This window comes from Aulonocara sp. 'chitande type north' Nkhata Bay, linkage group LG2 (assembly GCF_057382095.1).
Source record: "Aulonocara sp. 'chitande type north' Nkhata Bay isolate Kocher_YH1m ecotype deep benthic linkage group LG2, A_spYH_male_GT1.1, whole genome shotgun sequence".
NCBI classification, from domain to species: domain Eukaryota; kingdom Metazoa; phylum Chordata; class Actinopteri; order Cichliformes; family Cichlidae; genus Aulonocara; species Aulonocara sp. 'chitande type north' Nkhata Bay.
Genome location: NC_141345.1, coordinates 32073199 through 32088586, shown reverse-complemented (window position 1 = coordinate 32088586; position 15388 = coordinate 32073199). Strand labels below are relative to the sequence as shown.

General features: G+C 39.5%; 1 long non-coding RNA gene across 1 annotated transcript; it reads left to right on the top strand.

The window, feature by feature from the left end:
* The first annotated feature begins 578 nt into the window (after nt 1-578).
* Nucleotides 579-11843, top strand: LOC147338206 (uncharacterized). Its single transcript, XR_015124446.1, has 4 exons — nt 579-842; nt 964-1060; nt 1198-1288; nt 10703-11843. It is a non-coding gene; the product is annotated as an uncharacterized LOC147338206 (long non-coding RNA).
* Nucleotides 11844-15388: the final 3545 nt, after the last annotated feature.

Genomic DNA, 15388 nt, shown 5'->3' with positions numbered 1-15388 from the left:
TAGCCTGACACGCTCCTCGACATGTGCAAAAAAATGTTATAAATGTTATATGTCATAACAAAACAATTAGGAGATGGAAGTCTAACGTTATCTAAAATTAGTAACGATATTGGTGTTGTTAAAAAGCACCTCTTATGCCCGTTTAAAGGAAAAACTGCGCCTGCGTCAAAGTCAACGCCCATATTATGGTCCTCACAGAGCTCTTTTCAGTGGTATTTATTTATTTTAGCCTTAGCACTGCTCAGAAACGGTACTGCTTGGATTAAAAATTTTAGGTTTACTGGGCTTTTTATTAGACAATAACAATATCGAATTTATTTTTTCCCTTTAACCAATCTCCTTCAGTAATGGTGAACCTTAAATCTACTACCACAAGGGGGCGCAGTCGACCAGAGCATCCTTCTGCTGCAGGTTGGCCTATAGCATGTGCTGAAAATTATTTTAGCTTTAAGTGCACCTTATTTGGTCCCATCATGTTTTAAAATCTTGCATCTGACTGCTGCTGTGGCGCATATGTCCGCAGATTATTGGCACGAGTGTCGCAGGATGATGTGTTTGCTGCAGATGCCATTTGAAAATATAGGCAGTGTAAGCACTGTAGAATCTAATTATTTCTTTGCAAAACCTAATTAGGCATTAAAAAAGGTTAACGCCAGCGCCTGAAACGTTTTTGTTTAATAATCCCATTACTGACGGCTCATCATGTATAAAATGGTGCAGGAGGACACTAAGTTTCCACTTGTTAAAGGGAATCTCTGAGAAATAGTCGCAGATTTTTGACACTATCTGCGATCGGAAATTAGGGCTTGTAATTAAACTGCGGAGACTCAGCACAGCACAGAGTAAGTAAGGCTGCAGCGCCCTGCCTTGCATGCATTTTCTATGTTTAATTGATGATTCTGCCTGCCTGCTTCAAAACGTTATTACTATTTTATCTTTTTTCTTCTTCTTTGGGCATGACAGAACTCTCCGAACGATAGCGTACACTGAGACTAGACCTTGATGATTTTTTTAGGTGTCAGCTCCTCTCGGACCATTACCAGTCACTAGAGAGCTCAAGGTGAGAATTTAAATGAGAGAACATTATGTGGCCAACTTTTAATTTGGCCGAGCTCCCACGGAAGAATGGAGCGGGTATTTGATAAGTTTCGCAGAGAGAAATATGTCACAAAAATTATAATGTCGATGTTTTTGCAGAAATGTGGGACTTCGGGGACGTTAATGATACCAGTATAAGTCCCGCATTGCTGCTGGGTGGATGAGAACCAGCTGAGGAAGCTTTCTAAAGGTGAAGGTTATTGAAATCTCAACATTATCGTTTGAAAGCAAATGGGACAAATATATATCATTACTGTTTTATATTTATCACGATTTTGGCTTTTAGAAAGCCAGACTGCCTTTAAACATTTTAATGATTAGAAACCCCTTGAGATCAAACACCAGCATCAACAAACTCGCAGTTTCGAATAATTTACTCGATTTTTTCCTTTTCTGTGGGTCGAGTTCTGTGGGTTAGGAGCCCAGAACTTAAAATATGACACGAAAAAAATATAATAGAACACAAACAGCGTAAGTCTGCGTTTAAATAAAATAAAGTAAAATAAAATCTAAAATAAACAATCCGGAAGCCAGCCAAAGTAATGATAAGCTTTGAAATTGTCTTGCCTTCATAATGTGGGGCCCTTCAATCTGTTTTTTCATTTTTTTCTTTTTCTTTTTCTTTTTTAAACTGTACTTAAATTTCGATTTTTAAGTGTTATTGTGGTTATTTATCGTCCGAGGACACGTACGACTATCAGTAACAGGGAAAACGATGCAAGTATTATACTTACAGAAATTGACTTCAGCAGAACAATATCTATTGTCTTTGATCTAAAGAAACACCCTTTTACGCATTACGCACTCACTTTATTCCGCTTTTAATCTTTTCCTTCAAAGCTTCTTCAACAGTTTTCGAGAGAAAAAAGAAGGGAAAAAAGAAAGGAGTGTGAGTGACAGACCAAAGCGAAAAGCTTCTTAAAGAAATAAACAGTCGTGTATGCTTAAAGGAATGCGCTTGTAGTGGCTCCATCTTAGTCTCTGAATCTATTCGGACAAAACAAACAGGGCGTGGAAGGGGATGAAAATCGGGACAAGCGAGGAAGAAGATGTTAAGAGAGAGTTGGTTTGATAGGGAGGAAAAGAAGGACACGGTGAATTTCCCTCAGACTGGTTAAAAGAACAATAAAACGAGTTATCAACAGACTCTGGCCTTTTTTCTCAAAGAATGCGTTTCAAGCTTATTTCACGATGACTGCAGTGATTAATGGTGGGTGTGAAACCTCTAGGCGAACTGATGAGGCCGAATGATATCTTTATATCTTCAGGTTTAAAAAGTGAAGTTGTACAATTTATACAAATGAATGTTTTTGCTTAATTTTTATCCAATCACGCGTTGGAAAAACATTTGAACTGCTTTAAAACTCCCAAAGAAAGCCGGAATAAAGTCAGACGCGTACCAGATCTCCCCCAAGGCTAAAGGAAAGACAAATATTTACATACCCGTTTACCTGCAGTAACTTGTCAGTTATTTAAGTTATTTATTTGAGTTTGCTGTGCCTGTTTTCACTTCTGTCAGCTGGTTAAAATATACTTTGTTCTCTTGGCAGATTTTATTTGGATTAGGGTTCTCTTACAATCTTAATATTTTTTTTCACAAAAGATAGAAAACAGCACACTAAAATGTTTTTGATTAAATATTTTAGGTTATACAAATTATCCCTTAATTTTATTAGACCATGCACAATTTTCAAAAGATATCCTGCAAGTGGTCATCTTACACATTATTGCTTTAACAGGCTGCTCTTATATAAGGCAAAATGACAAAAACAGCATGTTGACTCCTGATATTGGACCATCTTGTTGGAGATTTAGACCTGGAATATTTATTTGAGCTAAACACTTTTGGAGGAGATGTGATCTACTGTTTAACAGACAAGTGGCTCCAGTTGTACCACATTTTTGTCTGTTGTTTACATGTAGTGTGTTTTCTTCATTACATTTGTAACGACCCTCAGTTTTTGATGGCCATTACTGTCTGCTGCTGTATGTGTTTACACACTAAAAACTGTTTTATCACATTTTGCAAAATCTCTGAAATCTTTTTTCATGCCAGCCTTTTTTATGCAAGTGCTCAGAAATAAAACCTTCCCTGACATGTTGGCTTTGATTGACATAATGATCACAGAACACTTAAGGCAAATGAAAATGAACTTGTTTGGAAGGTAAAACGTTAAATAGATTTATCTTCCTGTAACAGGGGAGATGTGTACAATCATACTGTATTGTGTAGCCATTTTAAATGTATTATGTGAGCCCTTATTTCTTTTTAAAGTCTAACGTACATCTATCGATATTATAGCTCACATTATATGAAATTAGAGCAATTTGCATAGATGCACATAGGTCTGGTTTTTGTCTTTCTTTTTGATCAGTGTATATTATTTACTGATCAGTCAGGGTATCTGGTGTCCACGCTTAGCACTGAGCCAAAATCTATTGAGATAAAAAGCAAAAAGGGATCTACCAGAAAGCTGACTTTTCCCCTTTTTTGGAAGTAAAGCCATGTTTGTTTGTGGCTTGAATGGGGGTTCTATAATGGAACTGATGGCATCAGGATTGTCACCACAAATGGTCTGGGCGTTCTGCAAGGCTGTTTGACAGAACCTATTATGTCATTGGTCACGTCCCTCCACTCCTTGCTCGCTTGGTTTTGAATGGGAGTGAATTAATCAAATGGTTTGAGAGAGATCAGCCAACTTAATGCACTTTGTGTCAAGGTCTGCAGTGATCTGGGACCTCAGCCCCCTTCTACCTGGACTTCCTGCATCTGAACATATCCATGCATGGACTGTAACCTGGCTGAATCAAATTTCTAAAGGGACATTTATTATGCCACAAAAACTGAATTGTCTCTTCCCTTTTTTTCCCCAAGAGACTTTTTATAATATAGCATGAGTTGCCATTTCATCATTTCTGTAGGTACTTATTAGGTGTTAAATATACTGGTATTGAAAGTAGCTATGTGTCTATGGCACCATTTTTTAAAAATGTTATTTATGTAACAGGCTAAATCATATATTTGCGATGTTATTGGACTGTATGAGTCTGGAGTGGAAGACAATTTAAACAGCACATGGCTATTTTTTTATGTATTTTCTAACAAATCAGCCTGTTTACTATTACTATTTTGAAGTTTAGTTTATTTAAGATCTTGATGAATTTACTGCTAATAACAACCCCTAAAACAGAATTTATAACTAGATTCTGTTGAGGGGTGTTGTGACTGCTCACTTAATGACCACAGAAATCGAGGACTGTGACACCAATCAGATTGTTTCTTCATATTGGATTTACTTAATTTCCATGGAAATTCACTCCTAGGGTTTCTTGAAGTTTATCAGATTCCACCCGGACAACAAGCAGTAAAGCCTTTAAAAGAGGATCTGTTGGCTTCAGAAATGATCCTGAAATACATATATTTTTTAATCAAAACTCAGCCACCATCGTATTTGTTTTCCAGGAGTGTAAAATGGTCCAGAGTCGAGCGCCGTAACGTTATTGCTTTATCAAACACAATCAAAATGCGAATTAATCAAAGCACTCTGCGCTAGAGCACCTATGCGTGAGCATTGTTTGGTTGTAATGGATGGCTTTAAAATTTGACGTTATTATTTCCCGTCATTTCTGGAAACAAATTGAACATTTATTGCATATATATTAAAAATTATACAGTCGTCAAGAGAGGCTGATGTCTCTTTTATTGAGGCGCACCGAGAGGTGAGGTCTCACCGGATCAATTTCCCTGTCTTGTTACTCCCGCAAGAGGATGTTTGGAAAATGCCTGCACCGCTAAATTGATTCAGAAACGAATTCATAACTTGAGGCGTTTAAGCAATTTTGTGGCGCCCAGTTTTTATCCCCAATCTTTTCTTTTATTTCGTGTTTTGATTGCTTTAAGCACCCAAACAAAGTTTTATACCGTGGAAACAGGTTTATTGTCAGTTCTGCGGCCTTTTGTCCACGTTTGCCTATTTTTCATTCTTTACAAAAAAATGCATTTAATACACTGGGTTTTGGGTGGCTTCGCAAACATAGCCATTAAGCAGTCACAATGCTTTTATTGTGCACTTGATCTCAAAATAGAGGCTGGTCTGACTCCAGGATCCAGACAAACCTATGGAAAAGGCCTTGTCTTTGTCTGCCTGTACGGAGATGAATGGCCCGTGTCAACCAGATGATTAGTTTGCACTATTAAATTGTCAAAAAGGAAGGATTTTTCCCTAATAGTGCCTTTTCGTGAAGAATTATGGAATTCAGAGTTGTTTGCGACTGCCGGGGAACTTGCAGGGCTTTGCAGGGGCGAGGGCGAAGGTCAGACAGAGTTCTCAGCGCTGCGTCCAGTGTAGCACAGCAGTCAGAAGGGAAGTGGAGACAAATGTAGGCTTATTTCCTACACCATGGGAAGATTAATACCTATTGTTCGAGATGACCGATATCCTTGCAGTGACATATGATTCAACAAACTGAGGTGGGTTTATCTTAATGCGCGATAAGTCACCCAATTCTTAAAACTTAGTGTGTAATTGCGCACCAACAACTCGGCACAAATGATCAGCAAATCGTCTAAGAACACTCATATAACTTAAATTGGAATTATTTGTTCAAATTTAAAATAATGAAGCTGCTGCATAATATCAAACGCACAAAATGTGCAGTCTTGCGCCAGATCTGTCGCTGCACATTGGCTGTCTTTCTGCACGCCCTGACAGTTCTGCTCCAGCCAGGAAACCCCCTTCCATCCCGCTCAACCTCTATTCTAGTGCCAACGTTTTGTGTTAAATGTTAACAACTTGGCCTGATTCATTTAATCGCCAACAAATCTGTGTTGACTCTAACACTCGCCTCCATTGTGCCCATTATGCGCCTGCCCTCACTTGAAGATTTATGTATTTTTGATATTAAATTCCTTCTGTCATCAAGACTGCTCTCTTGTTGACTTTTCTTGACCTGCCGACCTCGTTCCCCAAACTTTCCCATATTTAACGCGGGACCCGCAGCCTCCTCCCCACCAACTTCTTCTGCTCTGCCATAGCTGAATGCTCAGTGGCTCCTTTTGTTGGCATGTGCTGTTTGCACTGTTCTTGAACTTCAGTGCGCTGCCCTGTCCTCATCCTGTACTTTGAACTCTGCAGTAAAATCTTCCGTCGAAAAAAAAAACACGCATTGTTCGCCAACGGATGGAGTCAGTCCCTTAAATGTTGCACACTCTTTAATTTGCTATAAAACAGAGTGGACGGACTGTCCGAGCATCATAATTTGGCCGATGTGACGGATTATTATCTGATCCTTGATGCTCACTATCCACGCAGTCTTGGCTGGATTTGTGTGCTCCATCCACATCATCCAAACTGCATTCATCCTCTGTTGAATCAGAGTGACGGATGCCCGTACCTTTGCCATATATGACGTCCATGTCGTCTATACAAGCCTCCCTCTGGTTGCCCAGCTTGCTAATTAGTTAAACAAACGTTCATACTAATGATCCCACTGGCCTGGTGAGCTTCGGGGTTTTTGTTCGCCTACTTTCCCCCAACTTCCCCCGCTGGAAACTTGGCCCTGCTGACCCGAGCTATCACGAAGCTGTGTAGATGGCTGGACCGCCCTGTCCGGAGTCCAACCCCCACAGAGGGCAAAGGGCAGCGTCCAAGGCCCGGGAATGTCACCACCAGCTGCTTGCGGTGACACCATTTACAAAGGGGGCTTGGTGAGCAATCCTTCTATGGGTTGTCAGTGTTGTGACAGTGCTGTTCTGACATTTATTTACTTGTAGGATCAAAACTGACGGTTTGGCTTAAGCAAAGAGCCAAGTTGTACATTGGTTCAAAGGTAAAGAAAGCATCTGCTAATGCTTTATAAATTAGTTATATTCCACTAATAATGAGATGCTGGCAGTTGGCAGGTGATGAAAACTACCTGACTGGGGAGAACAGTCTGTAGATAATCTGTGTTAATTACTGACTCGTAAAACGTATTAATGCTAATAACTATAGACAAGAACCATACAATTTATCAGTGAAGTATTAATATGTTTAAATAAGGCATCAAATACAGAGGTTAACAACCTGGTAGACCCACGCTGTAACTTTTGCCATCGTAATTAAGGGAGGAAAGACCCCAGGTCTAATAGCATTGTGTTTGATCATTTGAAAGTCAGTAGTTAGAAATTTGCAGCTTTTTTCTTAGTGCAGTAAATAAATAAATAAATAAATAAAAGCGATCTGCAGTCTAACAGCGGTAAGTATCTATGAATTGCTAATACCAGCAACATTTAAACCAGAAAGTGCTTTCGCAGCAATGCAAAATGTTCATGCAACATATTTTTGTGTTTATTCATTAGACTGATTAATGAATGCATCGCCTGCCAGAGAAGTGATTAGTTAACAAGATTATTCCGATTAAATATTTAATAATGTTGTCATTCTTCCACCAATATAAACAGTGCCTGGGGTAAACTGCAGCAACGCAAATAGTAACGGTAATTATAGGCAATAAGGCGGTCATAAGCGAAAGGTTTGTGCGTTTATGTGAAAGCTATCCTGGGTTTATGTCCCGCTCTTCCTAAATTCAAACGTTTTTCTTTCTCTGCAGCGCGCCGTGCGGTTAACACTGGGCCCATTACACGTTGTCATTTGTGGCTCTTGGTGTTATTTGGACAATGTTTGGCCATTTACCCAGCCTGTGTCTGCGCGCTCCAAGGAGGTCTCGACAGAAATTGATACTAATTGCAGGGACTGTACACTGCTGGCTAGTGGAGCGCCTGCAGGCAGTTGGAGGACCTGCTTGTCACCGCCTAATTGACAAGGGCTTGTCTGTCCTGGGAGCAGCTGGTCCTAAGCACTGGCGCACAATCGCAATCTTGACACGGCCTCCACTCGCCTGAAGGAGTTTTGAGGGGAAACGCCGTTAAAGGGAGATTTATTGAATCTCCCTTTGGGTGACGCTGTATTAAGTACGCAATATAGGCTTATATCCACGGGTGCAAAAGGGAGTCACACTCCTGGTATTAATAACAGAAGGTGGCAATTAGGCCAGACAGGTGACATTTCTTGTGACATTATGAATCACAGCAAACAAGACAAGCGCGGGTAAATAAAGGCTATGTGAAATCGCTTTTAAGGAAAAGTTATTTTACTTTTCGCAGCTACATGACACACAATGAGCCTGTATGCGCAAATCGGATGACTTCAGGGGGATGTGTTGCACCAGCCATTCAGCTGGCTCAGACACAAATAACATCACCCCTCACAGTAAAATAATCAATTCATTATTCTGGCCTGTTTCTATTAGACCATGTCTTTATAGCTGAATGCATCAGGAGGAAAAAGCCAAGCAAGTATTGTTTTCGTCTGCAAGTGGAAAAAGGTTTTCCTGCACTTTCCCACTGCCTGTAAAGAAATGCTGCTTTTCTGGGCCTTTTGAACTGAAAATCGTGATTTTTCCCCTGGTGTTCTCCGGACGCGCTCCTTTCTTTCTGCGGAACAATGACAACACTGGAGCACCCCGCCGGTGCGCCACAGTTGGGGATCTCCATGATTGTTTTGGACATCTTTGGATTTCATCAATCAAAATGACTGCAGTTTTCCATAAAAATGCTGAATTTGGTCCTGGAACCGAGCGGGCAAGGTAGAAAATACGAAGCTGTCCTTCTCGATGATAAATGGCCATCCTTTGATTGAGCAAATAGAGAAATACGTGCCATAGTACTGAGAAACAGGCGAAGATTGTGAGGCGAGGACTCATGGTCTTGCGTCAGATCATGCCAGAAATGAATCACCACAAATCATTAGGCTATAAAAGCGACTGCATTTTCCCAAACCCTGGAAATCTGTAAGGCTTAAGAGCAGGCTAGATCTTAACTGATCCACACTTACGTAAAACTTAAGTAGCTTAATGGCCACTATTACCAGAACGATAAGTATTACGCATGCTTAAGAAAAATGTTAAAACTCTTTTTACACTAGTGCCATGAAGGTTATTTTTCAACTACTCAAGCCGAAACAGTGAGTGACAGACAGACATTAAGTTCACCAACGGGTGCCATATCATACCGATAATATTGGTCTTTATTTTACCAGGTTAAGTGTAACAAATGAAACGCGTGCTCATAAACTTAAAGGAGGTTTTGGCCTGGAACTATAGGGAGCTGGTCCACTATTCCTGCCCTCCCTCCCATCCAATAAACCTCTATTAACATGGAAATGTCACATCCCATTGACTAAAACTCAATTATGTGCAGACTCGCAGCATCTTTAGAGTGGACTAAAACTTTTAATTTCCCCAAAAAGCCGTTTTGATTTAATGGTCATTCAGAAGCCCATGAAGGTGTTCTATCTAAATGGCCTTAATGCCGCGGCTAATTATCCAGTATTGACATATTGTCCCGCCTCAGGTCAACAGGTCAGCAGTTGGAGATTAATGACACCGGAAGGAGGTTGTAGGAAGAGGTAACAAGGAAACCTGACTGTAATTTTTTATATTGCAATATAATACTTAAGATTTTGTTCACTTCAATGTTTTCGGCTATAACAGGCCGTGTAATGTTACTCAGACATTGTTGGGGTGGTTTTTACCTTCGTGTTTACTGCTCATATAAAATCCCATCAATGGCCCTCCTACATTATTTATTATTCAAATGAGAATTTATAGTTTCTACTTTATAAGTAGCGACTTTCGGTTTAGGTTTGTATCTTTCTTTTTGCTTTTATCATCACGGTTATATTTCTGTTTTCATATAGCGTATTTTCTTTTAATGATTTTAGGCTAGTAGTGCATTCTTGTAAGGACTCTTCCCCTCCCTCATTCCCTCTAAAAGATACAACAGAACTGACTGGCTTGTCGAGCTTGAAGAATTGTTTAATTTCAGAGCCCCGGCGTTTCCTGAGGTGAGGTCTGCATTGGCTGCTAATAGAGATCTAATTGATGGGCCGAGTCCCGTTTCCGTGCTCTCTCTCCCTTTATTGCGCCCCGGCGTCTGCTGTAAAATAGGTCTGTAATCAGATTCCGCCTATTCCTCCTGGAGCAGGATGAGAGCTCAGGGCTGCGGAGAGAAAGAGATGGGGCAAAAAAAGAAAGAACAGGGGGGGAAAAAATCGTTATTAAAAAAGTTAAGCCTTGAGTAGAAATTCAACATACTGTTGAGGCTTGATGAAAAAGAGGAAAGTCGGCTTTAACATACAAATTGCCTGACTTTTCTTTAAATAAACCCACATTATTACTATAGAACCCTCCAGTGCGGCTGCAGCACTCATTAGTGATTTTTTTTAATCTGTCAGAATAGCCTTTTTCTCCTTTGGGATTTATAGGTTTGCAATATTTTTTATACTGAACTCTTACAAGATTAATATAGATCTGTCATAAAAGGCTTTGATATTGCTGACAAATGCGCCTTCTATAATTATTATTTTAACATGGTTATATGTGCTTTCATGACTCGCACTCTTAGTTCATGATCTAATCAAATATCACACAGTCCACTGTTGTCATTCACCCAGAAGGTACAGAAGATGTCAATCAAATCAGACTGGCAGCAACAGAAACACACTGATTCTCTATTTTTTTTTTTTTTTGCCATCTCCTCTGCTTCTCTCTCCATCTCCTATAGAGCTTCCTGGAAGGCTGTGATTGGCCGTCTGTCTGGGCAGTGATAGCAGCCCTGGAGCCGAGGATGATTGATGATGGCGAGGGCAAGGCCGAGCGCTAGCAGCATAAAGCCCCATAGATGCCTCAATAAAGAGCCTGGCTAGTGGAGAGCCTGGGCCCCGCTCAATAGGGCCCCTCCGCCTCTAAGGACCCACGGCTAGAAGAGTGCATGGAGAGAGGGAGAGGAAGAGAGGGAGAAGGAGAGGTGCTCTGTTGTTGGATAATCTGTTTAGCTATCGAGCCAGCAGCCGTCTGAGGCTGGATAAGTGCAGCGACGGATGTGTGTGGGGTGAAAATAGCAGGGGTTGGCTGGTGGAGTGCTGGAGGGGAGATACAGGGAAAGAGAGAGAGGGAAAAACAGAGCGAGAGATGGATCATCCAGTCTCAGCATGCATAATGGAAAAAAGGGAAGCGGATGAACCAAACTGGAAATGAGATCTGCAGGCTGCTTTTCACACACACATACACGCACACTATAAATGATCAAAAGCCAAAAAAGTTGACCACAAGAAAGTGACTGGAGACTCAAACTGAGTGATCTGACCCCAGTGCTGCCACTCTGGTGGCCATTATTCAGCCTACAGATGCATAACTGCGGTGACCTTTGCTTCAGCAAATCAATGAGACCCTGCTAGGTTGGATTCCTTCGGTGCTGCGTCCACGGCTGTGGCCCCATGCAGCCCTGTTGCAACCCCTAGTTCACAGCAACTCTGAAAAGCACAATTAGGCAATAATCTGCTCCTACCAAGCCAGCTTTCAGCGACTCCAGCATGGCTACACGATGTCCTGCAGACCCTCCTGGCTGGAGTTGAGAGAATGGACTGATGACTGTTGGCCTGATGAGGGTCTGGAAAGATCAAAGTTGTAGGGAAACATTTTCCAGAGCTTGGGCTAATAAGGACGAATATTAAAAAAAAGTTTGCTATCAATTTACAAATAAATGAAAGTTTCATAACAGTTGCGGCCTGGTTTGAATGCGCTTCTCCCAAGAATACTTTGCACAGATTTTAACTCATTCAGATCTGCATTTTCTTCTGTTGGATTTGTATTGCATGTTAATGAACATCTTTGTGTTAACGCATTCTAAAAATAAATCTACCAAAGTTTTCACCAACTACATCTGCTCTTTGATTAATCTGCTCTTGCACACCATGCAATAATATTATTTATATATATATATATATATATATATATATATATATATATATATATATATATATATATATATATATTCATAAGCACATGTCCAAACCATATCTCACAAATTTTAGAAAGGAAGTCAAGATTTTAAATTTAAATTTAGAGGTTATCTGGCACTGGACATTGAATGGAGGATTCTCACCTGCATGAAGATTCAAGGAAAGGTATAAGGGTTTGTAAGCCATATAAGAACAACATATCCCAGGACATAGTTACCGCTGATGTGTCCTTGCAGCACAGTGACAGGAGGGCATAGCATCGGAGGTCAAAACAATGGAGGTCAAAAATGGAATCACAATAACAGAATAAACACACATCTCCCAAATCTTACTAGTAACCCAGAGCACAAATTTCTCCAGTGAATGAAGGCATTGACTGTGAGGTCAGTTTTTATTGCCTTATGAGGTCAAAACTAATCAAGTTTTTGCTTTCAAGTCTAACGTCCTCAGGCTGTTGAGACCTCAAAGCAGTAGTTGACTGGGTGATTTTAGGTGAACCTAAGCAGAAGATTCAAGTCAACAACATTTTAATAGCAAATTGTAATTTTAGTAGATTAGAGAATGAGGAGGTGTTTTTTGATATGTTATGATAAAACCAATATAAAGAAGGCATAGCTATAGCATGCTTTATATTTGTATGTTTGCCATGTAAGATGTACCAAAAGTCCAATAAATAGTCTAAACTTAAGATATTTGCAGTTATATTTATCACCGATCCAACATCAACACTAAATTGGATATCCAAAGTTGTATCAGTCACTGAATTTTCAAGTATTTGATCCTAAGGATAATTTAAAAAAACAGGATAGACACACTGCAGACATACTGAAACAACAATCACGCAATTTCCTATTAAAGCTGGAAGCATTAAAGAAAAAACTCCATCTGTAAACTGAGTAGAACAGCCTGAACAAGAAAGAAATGTGATTCATTAAAGCGATTAAAGCCAAAATAGCATCAAAACCTACAGAACCTAACCTCCAGCAGTGGATTAGCAGGTAAAGGAAGAGTCAATGAATGTCACCCAAAGAGTCAAACATTGAAGAAGGTGCAGGGGCTGTCCTTGAACAATGATGCCTTGCTGCTGACCTGGCCAAAATGCCCACACCCTGAATCAAAGGTGGTAGTCGACTGAGCATTTGAAATGACTGCTAAAGGTGCAAAAAAGTAGATGAGTCTTATAGAAGCACTACAAATACACATTTTCTTACCAAACACTAAAGAAAAAGTTAAGTTTGTCTTTTAGGATATTTCTATTGCAGTGCTGCAATAACCAGGCAAGAACTTTTAAAAGAAGAAAAAAACACTTAACTGGACAAGAATTAACCCTGAGTTAAAATATATTTTAAGAGCACTTTAACAAATTAAAAGTAGACTAGAAAAGAGGTACTTCTGTCAAAAATGGTGACAGACCAGTATAATCCACTCACATAAGGATTGATTTGAAATAAAGGTGGATGTAGAGATGTTCAAAATAAACATAAAGCAACATGATTGTAAATTAGACCTGTACTCAACTTTTGCCGTTTGTTGATTATTAATGTAGTGTATTTAACTAATTCAAAATATATAGAGCACAAATTATATCAGGACACTGAGCATTTTAAATTGTTTAATATTTTAGCAGCATTGCACAGGGCGAAAAAAATTCACAAACCTTCTTAAAGCAGGTTTAGGGCCACACTGTCTGATCAGACAGGACTTCGGGGTTTTTAGATGAACTGTATGAACTCTGGGGACGGACTTACAACAAGGAGAAAAATAAAAACAAAGGAGACAGCAAAGCTAGAAAACACTGGTCAGGTTTCAAGATTCAAACAACACAGGAAGACTGGTTTAAAAACAAACAAACGAACTAGGTTTATGAAATAAACAATAATGATAATGACTAATGTTCAGGAGTGTGAAGCTGCTTGGCTTTTCTGTCAACCCCTCTTATCCATGGCCTGTTATTAGGGTTTTGTAATCTCCTTATGATGTGAATGAATGACTTGTACTATTTACTAATGAACCTAAAACTGCCTAGCTAGCAACAAATTACATCTTATTGCTTTACAGTCAATTAAAGCCACAAGAAAAATCTGTGTGAGCAGTTCAAAAGCAATAGGTTGATGAAAGATAACAATCAAATGTGTCTTTATTGATTTGTGATTAGTGTGGGGGGCTCATTCGTGGGGTATCCATAACTTGATTTTGTCTCATATTTTAATTGCTTAATTGGAGTGATTATTTAGCAATGGGAAACCAATCCACCTGTTCCCCCCTCTGTACACGTGAATGAGTCAACAGTGCTTGAAAGTCATGTTGAAGCATACAGTTACAAGTTCTGCATTGCAAATAAAAGCCCCTGCATTCAAATCCTGCTTCTAAACTCCTTTTGCAGTAAATTATTTTTATGTGACATCCATTCATAATTTAATATTTTAGCTGGATGAGGTTAATCTGATTTAAACTAGTTTACCTACTAGCAGTCAGATATCTTAAAGGACCAGTAAAAAGGAAAGCCTCAGATGCATCCTTTGTCATAAAAATGCAATATTTGGATAGACTTTTTATTTTTATGGTGCATGTCCAAAATTTGGTCTCAATGGTTCATAGTAATAAAAGCTGAAAAAGACTTTGTCTATATACACTCAAAGCGAAAGCTGGCTGTGCTCTTTTCATATTTGTGGTTGAAATGTTAATGTAGTGGCAGAGAACAATCTTCCAAATTACAACTGAAAGTACATTTAGTTCTTTGTCCTCAAACAATGTCTGGAAAATTATCTGTCAGATGTCAGACTCCAAAGTAAGTTGAGGGCAGTGGAAACTAGCACAAATTCACCTCAGTGGTGCTGGCTGGAGTTTATGGTGTTTTGGGTATAAATCAGGGGGATACATGCAATGTTCACTGATGCTTGTGTGCTGGAAACAAATTAGAAGGGTTGTAACAATTTCCCACTTTTTCCTGTAACCATTTAGAAACTGATGAGAACAGTTGCTCTAATTTTAAAAGCAAAATGTCTTCTCCTTCTTGCTTTAACGTGAGATGAGTTTAGCTTGTAGGCTAGTATAACACCTGAACTCTTTCACCATGGAGCCATCCTGTTACATTATGTGCAGAATTGGTGCAGGATTCTCTTGCTGAAATAAGAAAATTCATATTGACTTGATTACTGCATATGTTTCTCCACTATCATGAATGGTGCTTTCAGAGATGTTAAGTTTTCCATACTGTGTACACCCCCATACAATCCCTGGTAATAGTTTTTGAAATGTGCACTCGTAACATGAAGTATAGTCCCCCTTATCTGTGGCTGGGATGTACTCTTTGTCCATGGACTCCAAAACGAATTTCAAATTTTCATTGCCACAGGGCAGTTTTCCACTTCACTCTATCCATGTTGAAGAAGTTCAAGCCTGGAAAGGGCAATGCTATTTCTGGAATCTTCTCTCAGTATTTTATACGT